The 11,591-nt window shown below is 39.6% G+C and overlaps 1 pseudogene; it reads right to left on the reverse strand.

The window, feature by feature from the left end:
• Nucleotides 1-8,107: 8,107 nt before the first annotated feature.
• On the reverse strand, nucleotides 8,108-9,451 carry LOC147451808 (tubulin beta-6 chain-like; annotated as a pseudogene).
• Nucleotides 9,452-11,591: the final 2,140 nt, after the last annotated feature.

Below are 11,591 nucleotides of genomic sequence, written 5' to 3' on the forward strand. Positions count from 1 at the left end.
ATTATCTTCTTGGAAGGAGATTTGAACTACATACCGACCATAGAAGCATGAAGTGGATCTACACCCAACCTGACCTTAATATGCGGTAGCAAAGATGGATGGAGTTGTTATTTGAATATGATTTTGGAATTGAATATAAACCCGAGAAGGAAAATCTTGTGGCCGATGCCTTAAGTAGGAAGAGTATTGTAGCAACTCTCACAACCTCTACTACTTCTTTAATTGACCTTATTCGAGAAGGTATGACTCAGGACCCATATTACTTCAAGATCCAATACTTGAAAAGCCTAAATAATCACACAGAGAAGCAGAAAAGGCAAATCAAAGGCTTTCACGTTGAAGGTGATGGCCTTTACTTTGGTAATCGGCTGAAAGCAAGGGATGGTGGTACAAAAAAAGGACCAATTTTTTTTCCACCTTATTGGTACCACTGAAAAAGTGGGTACTTGTAAAATTTTTGTAGTTTGTGTCAAAACTTGTCCGACATTCTATTTTGATGTTCCTCTTTTAAAGATGTATCCAATGATATATAATATGATAACTAATTTCTTTTATGACTTGGATAAATCGCATTGCAAAGATTTGTCAAAGTACCATCAAAAGGTACTGTCAAGGACAACCAATTTTGTACCACCATCCCTTGCTTTTAGCCAACTGTCTTTGTACTCCAAATCAAGCTGGAATCAGACTTTAGATATTATAGGAAGCTCATGATATACCTATAGGAGGACATCCAGGATACATTAAGACTTACTCTACTATAAGAAAGAGTTTCTTTTGGCAAGGACTAAAGCACGATGTGTTGAACTATGTTACAAGATGTTTAACATGTCAACGTATTAAAGCTGAACAAATTTGATATCCCGGTAAGCTTCAACCTATTGATGCTCCCCACAAATGAAGTGGGAATGCATATCCATGGATTTTATTACAGGACTTCCTACATCTCTGGGATATGAATCTATTTTTGTGGTTGTTGATATGCCTACAAGAATGACCCATTTATTTTCCAGTCAAGACAACATTTACGGCTAAGAATATAGCTCAAGTCTTCATGAAAGGTGTTTTCATGTATCATGGTCGACCTGGAAGGATAATTTCTGATCGTGATGCAAAGTTCACCTCTAATTTTTGGAAAGAATTATTCTTAGCTACAGGAAACCAATTAGCCTTTAGTACTGCTTAGCATCCTCAAACTGATGGGGACAGACAGAAAGAAAAAATCAAATCATTGAAGACATTTTGAGAGCTTATTGTATGCATGGACAGAGTAAATGGACCAGGTATTTCTATTTGGTTGAATTTGCGTATAATCTTTCATTCCAATGCTCAATTGAAATGTCTTCTTTTCAAGCATTGTATGGCCAAGAGTGTCTTACTCCACTCAAATGGACAGACCCTCTCATACGAGTTAAAGCGTCCAAAGAAATGTTGGATGAAATGCAAACACAAACCGATCTTATATGGCAGGATATTAAGACTGCTCAAGATAGACATGTGCTTTTTATGATGACCTAAACATAAAAATATTGATTTTAGTCTCGGTCTGATTTTAAAAATAATCACCTAGAGTAAAAACAGGACCAAGCGAGATTTTTAAGGGAAATGTTTTATAAAAAGAGGTATCGTAAATACATCGGGCAATACAAAAAATTCATAATTATGTCCGGATATTATGGTGTGACATAGTCTAGCGACGGTTTCCAGTAGTTGGTCAGATACTGCCTGGATGGTCAATTTGCTGGTAAAATTGAATGGTAAGTGGGAGAGTTGACCACCAAAAAGCAAAGGCTTGTTTTTAGAAAAAAAGAGTCTTTTTAGAAAAGAGAGGAGGAGTTTAGTTTAGAGCTCTTTTCTTGGAAGCCAAGCTTCTGCTTAGAAACAAAAAATTGTGCATTGAAATCCGTGTCCCTAATTTTAAAAAAAAATCAATTAAAAAATTATTTAAAGAAAGTTAAAAAGATGCGAACGTGCGAGAACTTGTCTCTCCTTGCTCACTCTATTCTTGGCCTGTGATTTTGGCCTTGAGAGCCTATATAAAGACCTCCCCTCCTTCACTTTGAATACACATAGATACACTCTCAGAGACGGAAGCTCTCTTGCCTTGACGTCACAATTACCTATCTACTATATGGAGTGGTGCAAGCTCTTCATCACCATCTCCATAAGCTCTTCTCTCTCTCTCGAGAAGCAAAAGGATACTCTCTCTCTACTTGCTTATTATCTTCTCTCTCGTTTCACGGTGTACGCGATCTCGAAAGCTTTTGTGGCGGATACCTCTACGTAACTCTCATCACCGCTCTCTTGCAGCAAAGTAAGAAGCCTTTAGATAGCCTTTAATCGAATCTGAAAGCACGGTGAGAAACTCTAAACTACATAGTCATCATCTCTCTCTCTCTCTCTCTCTCTCTATATATATATCATTTTTTTGCTTAGTCACCCTCTCAGTGATTGTTTTTTTGCATACGAGTGCATGTATGGATTTACCAAGTACATGAAGTTGCCCCATGATTATTTCATCATGTTTAACACGTTAATTTATGCACATGATGCGTTTATGATCACGTGCGTGCATAAGAAGCGCTTTTTGTTTTTACGTCATAGAGACGGTATGAACACTGTTTTGGTCATTAATCACAAACTGCTATGAATCAGACCAAACCCTTTATACTAGAGATAAAACACATCATATAGAACATTTTCTCTCTTAGGTGTCATGTGAAAAACACGCACGAGCTAAGACATATGGTCAAAAAACAGATTGTTACCCACTACACAACCAAATTTTTTGACTCCAGGCTCCTTGGAGAACCATATATAGATTCACCGGATGGGCAAACCCACTTAAACAATTGAAAATCTTGATGAAATTTGATGATAAATGAATCTAGGTCTCCGTTATCACTTCGGGAATGCGACTTATTAATCACTCTATAACCGGTTTTACCTACACGCGTAGGAGTGCTATCAAAGGGGGATACCATATGACGTCGTGAGTTAACCGAGCCATTTTGATATGTTTTATGGTTTGTTTTGGTGAGTTTATTTCACTTAATAGATGGCCATAAACTTATGTGGGAGTAAATGATTAAACATCCCGAACCGCATAGGCAGATATGAATAAAGTGATTTTCTTTTGGGGTTACCGTTTGCTGTGTGAGTACCATATGGTCAAAGTGATGTGATGGAGTGATAGTCTATATTATGGATCTAAACTTGATGCATTGTCTTGAGATCAAATACTTTCATTTGCATATTTTGCATGCTCTCAAAAATGTCAAAACTTTGTTTTTTGCATATGTGTGAAGTTATGGTTTATGGTTGACCTAAAGGTTGGAGTTGTTTTGCATCATGTTTATGGTGTTGGAATGTTATGATATGATGTATGGAATCTCATGGATTGATGTGGATGCCTCATATGCATGGTTATGACTGCTTTCCATCTTTCTAGGTCTAAACTAGCTCTATGTGCTAGAGTGGTGAAGAGCAGATGTGATGCATCAACTTTGCATGGTTGGATGTTGTCAAAGTTGGATTTTTATATCATGATTAGTCGCTGTTCGGACTCCTTTCATGCATGAAAGAATCACTTATTAAGGGTCACATGTGTGTAGACTACGATGATTGCAGGAGGTGTGTCAAACTTCAAGTGTGGGAGTTGGTTCAGTGTGATTATGATTATGGTTAAGGGCTAAGATCCCCTCATGGATTATGGTTGATATTTTATGGTAGAAGCCGATGTGGCTTATAGTTTTTTTTCTTGGATATGGTTATGCTACTGAAATGCTGCCAAAATTTTTGCGGCCATGTTATGTTCTAAAGTGGTTATGCAGGATTGGTCGTGCCTCACCCAAGTAGGGTGGAGTGCTCACCCGTGTGATGTGATTGGATTATGATTTACGGTTTTTGGGATTGGATCATGAAGTGATCAAGATGTTTTATGGTAGATGTGTAAGGGTAGATAGCCTATACAGTCTAATTGTTTGGAAAAGGATTGTTTGTGCATCTGGGAAGTGCTATTGTGATTGGAATCATGTGTTATATTTCTCATGGCAGCGTCGCTACAAGACTAGGATCACCTACATCACTTAGACTTAGATTGAAGGGTCGGTGACCTAGGGCTTTGCTATTGCGGGTGTTGCCTAGGTCTTCTTCTTTTTGTTAGGGTCATCTACACGGTTAGTGCATGGGGGGTTGAATGACCTACACGGTAACGTGTTGGAGATTTTTCCTTGGCTTTTACTAACACCCGATGATGGGCATCGAAGAGATGTGGTGCCTAAACGGATATGGTTGGTGTTGATACCTTACCACCTACTGGTATTTGGGATCCTTTCAGAGCTCGGGTTCATGGAGGGAGGCGAAGCGGCCTCAATCTATGTCTGGCTCAGGTAGGTTGGAGGTGTTCCGGCTCGCTCCTGCCAGCGAAGTGAAATTCTCTTTGTCCATAGTAGAGCGAAAGTGGATGAGTGGACTGGTGGATCCCTACACAGGGTCCAGTGCTCTGCTAGTTGTTTTGCCATAAACTTTTTGATGTTATGGTATACTCAGATTTTGTCATTGCATTAATACATGGTTGCCTGTTCCATGTAGATGGGCATTTAAAGATTCTCTATTGTCATCTTCTCTTGTCTCTGAGCACTTTACTTCACCCTCCACTATATTCTCTCTCTCTCTCTCTCTCTCTCTCTCTCTCTCTCTCTCTCTCTCTCTCTCTCTCTCTCTCTCTCTCTCTCTCTTCCTTCTCGCAACACGGTGTACACATATATTCACCCTCCACAATTTTATATTTTTCTTGAGTACACTTTCATTCATAACACCCATTCAGGGGTAGCATTAGTTGCTAGGTATCTTTGGATGTAGTCCGGCTCATAGCATAAACTCCATCATTGGTCGGGCACTGAGAACTTCTCCCCTATGCAAATGCTTTCACAACTCTGATGTATATTGAAAATTGTATAAAAGTGTAGATTGTATATTTTGTGCATAGACCCCTGGGGAGGGGTATCTCTCATTTTGAGATTGCTCCATGGAGAAGCACCTAACGGGGTTGATGATGATCTTCCAGATTTGTATCTGTTTAACATTGAAATGGTTCCAAGGTGGAGTGAAGAGGTCATCCCTCTACTCACCATAGGATCATCAAAAATAGAAAGACAACCACATCAATCATTCATCAAATAGTAAATCTCCAGCTTTTAGCTGGATGACTTTACAAGAAAGGTAAGGACAAAATTTTGAGACTATCTGTACAGCCGGACGAGAACAAATACTACCTCAAACTAGCTCATATACAACACAGGGGTTTCATAATTGGAGCACACAGACATACCAAAGACTAATGAGACTTGGGGTCTATTGGCAAAACATGGAGAACAGTGTCCATAATTACGTAAAATCATGTGAAGCTTGTAAAAAGCAACCGCCAGTGGAACATGCCACCCTCTTTAGAGTAATGGGAGTGCCCAAATGGATTATTTACATAGTCGAGTACTAAAAGACAAGACCTTACCAAAGAGATGGAGTAAGGCACGAATGAGAATTGTAGAGGAAGAATAAAATCACTATTTGCTGATTTCAAACCAACTGTACAGGCTGGGAAAGGACATATTGTGTGCTACTGAAAGCGAATATTTCTCCATCTTCGAACAAGCACACTTGGGCCAACTAGGTGGACATTCTTTTGCTCATAAAACTGCAAAGATAGTACTTCATGCAGGAATATGGTGGCCAACAATTTTCAGAGACGCGAGGGAATATGTAAAATGGTGTGATGAATGTCAACGTACAAAAGCACCTCTGCGGAGAGAAGAAATGCCATTACAACCAATGATGGGAGTACGAGCCTTTGCCAAATGGGGCATAGATTTTATAGGTCCCATCATACCTCCTATATACCGAACTCACACACAATATATCATACTAGCCACAAATCATTTGACCAAATGGGTGGAAGCAAAAGCAACACAGAAAAATGATGCACGGACTACGACACTGCTCCTCTTTGAAAATATCGTTACTAGATACTGTCTACCCATTGAAATTCTGAGCGATAGCGGAACACACTTTGTAAACAATGTCATTGAAAGCTTACTTGATGAATTTATGGTGATTCCCCGGGGTATTCACTATTAGTAATGGGGGGATGTCACCTGCGTGCATCAAAATTAAAGAAACCCCCCTATGTACGGTATCTTACTTGCTAACCTACCCCCTACATACGGACAAGATACGAACGTTCTCGCAATGAGCCATCCGCCCTCATACAGATTTTGTATGGAATGTAATGACCCACTATTTTATGTATACTAGTAACATAACAATTTTAAAGCACATGCTTTTGCAAAAATACATGTTGAACTGCAAGTGGGCAGAAGTGTACATTGTAGTGTGTTTTCCTTTGCAATAGATCTTAAGAGAACAAACCATGAAAAGCAACAAATATAATGAATACTAAATTAAAATAAACCAATTGTTTCAATGTAATTTGTCAAAAAACAAATAACATTTTCCTTGTAAACTGATACAAATCTCAATCTCAAAACATATGATACTAGCCACCTACTTAGTAGGTTTCCCACATGGGATTTAAGGAACATATACGAAATGGATTGTTCTCTAAATAAAAAATAATGCATACTCTTAAACAACCATGAAAAACTTCACTCATCAAACAAAACACATTACAAAACAACCCATTAAAAGATTGATCTTTTTGAACAAAAACAATTACATGTGATATGAATGCACGTCTATGCTTAAGCAAAATGCAACTTTTAAAAAAGCACCATCTGTATCTAATTTTGAGTTTGTACATAAAATATAAATCTTAAAAATTTCACCAGAGTCTCCTTTGTACGGAGACCTCTCTCTCTAAAAAATCAATATACCCTTTTCTTGGACTCCCACATAGGATTTTCATCACATAATTTCTTTTTCCAAAAAAATTGGCCACCTCATCTTGGGCTCCCACTTGGGATTTAAAGATTATCTTACACGTTAAAATCAAACACATTTTCAATAGAGTCAAAGTAATCTAACTTCAAAGTGGTGGTATGACACATAGACCCAAGGTATGCTAGACGTGTCTTGGCAAGAAACTATAGCTCAAGATAACACACCCGGTCAAGCCATATGACCATGTGGGAAATTGAGACTATAGAATTTGTAACTACATGGAAAAGAAACTAATGATCTTAAAATCTTTAACATTTTTTATCGTAAAAAAAGTCACAACTACACATTTGGTAAGAATGGATAGCTCAAGTGACCCGGTCATACCATATGGATAGCTAGAAGAACTGAAGGTAAAAATCAAAGCTCAAGATGGCGCACCTGGTCAAGCCATATGATCATGTGAGTCGTGACAAATTGAGACTATATCTGTAATTATGTCCAAAATAAAGACATTGTGTATGTGTGACACATAGACCCAAGGTATGCTAGATGTGTCTACATTTGTAATTATATACAAAATAAAACATTGTGTATGTGTGACACATAGACCCCATGTATGCTAGACGTGTCTTGTTACGAAACTAAAGCTCAAGATAACACACCTATTCAAGCCATATGACCATGTGGGAAATTGAAACTATAGAATTTGTAACTACATGTAAAAAAAACTAACAATCTTAAAATCTTTAATGCTATGATGTCACACATCCAGTTTGAGATTAAGTACATTCTTTATTGAGTTAATACAACACTACCACCCAAAATTGTGAGTATCACTAACTTGCAAAATCTAAGCTAGCTTGCCTTGAAAAATTTTGACAAAATGTGACAAGATTTAGTGTAGCTACCGATAGATACTTCAAACTATGATCTAAAAGCCAATTTAGTGCATCGGACAGGCAACAAGAGGCCCAGGGAGTCAACAGTGTTGGCGGTTGCAGTGGAAGAGGTTGGGACTTGGATGCTAGCTCTAGCAGGTCGGGATGTCAAGACTAAGCATCACTTATCAGTAGGTCAGGACTCGGACTCCATAGCTAAAGCCTAAGGGCATTGAGTAGTCAAAAATAAGTCACGACTAAAGTGAACTGAGAACTCACCCCGTGTCTGGCAATCACTTTACTTGCAAGGTTTTGGCCTCCCATCGTGAGCGTCAACACAAAATCCTTCTCGCATTGTCATCATCCTTGCCGAAGAAGTCTGAAAAGAGGAAGCTTAATAAGATGAGGCCCAAGGAAGCCATTGAGAATGCGAACTTGCTGCGGGAGGTAGAGCTCAAAACTACAAAAAAAGGCCTCAAAGCAAGCAGTCATAGATTTAACTGATCAGTAGGAGAAAATCTAGCTTTTCTATGGGATGTAGCTATAGAAGAGAGAAAAAACCACCATTCTAGGTATACAAGACACCATCAACCAGTTCGGTAGGATTAATGACACAATGCTGAAGACATTGAAGCTTCTGCCACTACAGAAGCTTGCATCATAGTGTATAGACAAACATCTCAAGCATAGGAATAGTATACAGTCACAGATCAACATTAATTGAAGAAAGAGTTTGTGGCAAAGCCTTGCTAGCTTGAAACAAATTTGGAATCCAGCACTGGCTGGGAGTGGTGAGTGTAGATCTAAATCCAATGTCTATACCAAGTGAGGGGGGATACTAGGAAACTAGAAAAGTTAGAGCAGAAGTGGTGAAAATTTCACTTCAAAAAAATCTCACAACCTTCACTGAGGATAGATCTAAACATTGTTTTCAAACCTTCACTGAGGACTGATCTGAACATTGTTTTCAAACAAGATGATTTCACATGCTAGCTACATTGTCAAATATAAACAAAATTGACAACATAATCATAATACCAGACATAAATGGAATTGTAACATCGGAGGAATGGCAAAGAAGGCATGACAAAACAATATTTCACAAAATAAAATAGAATAAAGAACTCTAGAATGAGATCTTAAAGGCACTCACCTTGAAGGCAGTAATAGTTTTCAGCCTCTTTGCAGACAACATTAAGGACATAATCAATGAGCTCCGCATCTTCGGTGTAATGACCCTTGGCCCACTTGTTGCAGCTCCGGGCTGCTGGCCAAAGACAAAGTTATTAGGGCGGAAGATCTGCCCACAGGGGCCCGTTCAAACACTATCCATAGTACCAGACTCCAGATCCATGAGCATGGCGTGAGGCACATAGCACCCGCAACTTGCCTCATTGGAGTACACATTCACTCTCTCTAGCTGCACCTCAACTCGTCGTTGTATGACCCTGTGGGATCAATGTCGTGCTTTGTGCATACCACCTCCCAGAACTTGGCACCGATTTGGCTGCCTTTTCCACCTGTTTGTGCATTCAAAACTTCTATGAAAAGGAGGTATCCACCTCATAAAATTAGACGAAGCAATCAACCAACTGAAGTCGCTCGATTGCAATCCCCGCATTGTAGAGCGACTCTTCACCCCACTACTTGTTGGTCGCTATACGAATATCGTTCATCTGCTGCCCTGCTGCCTACTGTCCAGTGATTCCATCTTAGCCAACACTGGCTAATCAGTAGGAACATGTGCATAATCACTTTCCAAGAAAAGCAACTCGAATGAAATGTGGGCTGGTGCTCACCGGAGCCCGCCCTCTCGCAGTGTGGTGTGTGTATCACGTTCTCCATCTCTTCCTTCCATGCCTTCTTGAGCGCCCTAGTTTGCAAAAACCACCAATAATTATACCAAACTACTGTTTTACCCTTGTTTAAAGAATTTTTTGGACAATGTAACATTTAATGGCCTAAAAAACTTGTCTGTAGCACAAATTAGCATGAACATAGTGGGCATTTCATTAGAATAGATTCCTAATGAGAATTACAAGAGTGCTTGGGTGGAGAGAGCAACAAAAAGCATAACACCTAGTTAAATAGCATGAACAATACTTTCGAAACAGAGAGAAATTAAGCTATTGACAACATTTGAGGACCGGATTTGCATGGAGCCGGTCCCCCCTCCAAAAGGCTTTGTATTATGGTTTCTCCCATCAAGAGAGACATTGTACAATACAATTCTTTGTGTTCCTTCAAGACTAGCTAGTGCAATGAAGATGAAAGCTTCATGCACTAAGCAAAACACTTAGCAAACACAACATCAATTATCCCCGGTCTCAGACCCAAGACCTCACACACCTTCAAAGATGGTGAGAGCTAGCAGGGTATGAGAGTAGATTGAGAGGAAGAAGAGTATTCTTACGAGAAAGATGTACATCTCCTCACATAATCACTCATATTAGCATATCTTAGCTTAGTAATTAGCATGGTAGAGGAGATGAGCATGCATTGAAGCTTGGCTCTTGGTTGGATTTGCATCACAAAGCCAAGAGTTGTCGGTGTAGGCCTCCCTTCTCACCAGCTTGGAGTAGGTGGTAAGCTTTCCATTAAAGCTTGAGAAGGAGAGAGAGTCTTCTTTACTTACCACATGAGATTGTGTGAGTGTGTGTGTGATAATGCCTTGCAAAAATCAGCCCCCTCTCTCTTTTGGGCGACCCCTCTTGCTATTTTCTCTTCCTATCTTCTCATTGGACCTCCCTAGCCAATGACAATTAAGCAGCATAAGTGATAGCCTTCTGACATGTGTCCCCCTTTCCTCTTTTGTGAGAGCTTTAGGTAATTTAATAATTCAACTAAACTCTCATTGGACCCCTTTGCCTCCAGGCCAATAGGAATCATGCAAGCCATTGAGATGTTGAATGCTCATTGGACCCCTTGGGAGACTGTATAATAGTCTTCTAGAGGACTTAATTCTCATTGGTTCTTTTATTAAGTGTTTTTAAATTAATTAAACTAGATTTACTCTAGCCTAATTCTCATTGGTCCACCTCCAAGGCCATCCAATAGGAATTGGGTACACCTTGTGGGCATCTGGCCTAGGGAGTTGACATGTGCCCCTCATTTTCTTTGTGTAAAGGGAGCTTGTGTGTGTGTGTGTGTGGCTTTCTCTCTCATCCCCTACAAGCTAGGCTCGCCCCCTCCTCTGTAGGGATTTGAAAAGACTTTTGGGGCACACACAAAGCATCCAATTCCCCTATGGTTGACCTTTGGACACAACCTTTGAATTTTGGAACCTTAGCATTTTGGCAGTCTTAATGGGCTGAACCTTAGGGTCTTTTTAGCCCATCGTTGCACATGGCTCTTTTGCAGATGAACCCCCCTTTGGATCCCTATTTTCCCTCCTTTGTATCCCTCCTGTGGCCGGTCTGCTAGCTTAACCAATATTCTAGCTTTTTCTCCCCTGGCACTTCCCCATATTAAATGATCAGTTTAACATGAGAACATCATTTAGGGGAATTAGATATTGATTATTATGACATCACCTCTCTCTTGAAATCATAGTCGTCCTCGACTATGGTGTAGAGAAGATAAATCATATTCATGAGTCCTTTTCTTAGCGGGTAGAGGATCCCTATGTTACCCTACGACATCATTCCACAATGGATGACTAGTCCATTTGGTGCTTGAGAGCCTGAGACTGCCGCAAGCATGTCTGTACATTAGTCCTATCAATCTTCCATAGTAGAGTGACAAGCTCTACTTGGTGTTTGGGAGACGTCGTCTCCACAAACTTGATCTAAGCATGCATACTACTTCATTTTTGTG

Source organism: Adiantum capillus-veneris, chromosome 8 (genome assembly GCF_014529385.1).
Source record: "Adiantum capillus-veneris isolate H3 chromosome 8, ASM1452938v2, whole genome shotgun sequence".
Taxonomy (NCBI): domain Eukaryota; kingdom Viridiplantae; phylum Streptophyta; class Polypodiopsida; order Polypodiales; family Pteridaceae; genus Adiantum; species Adiantum capillus-veneris.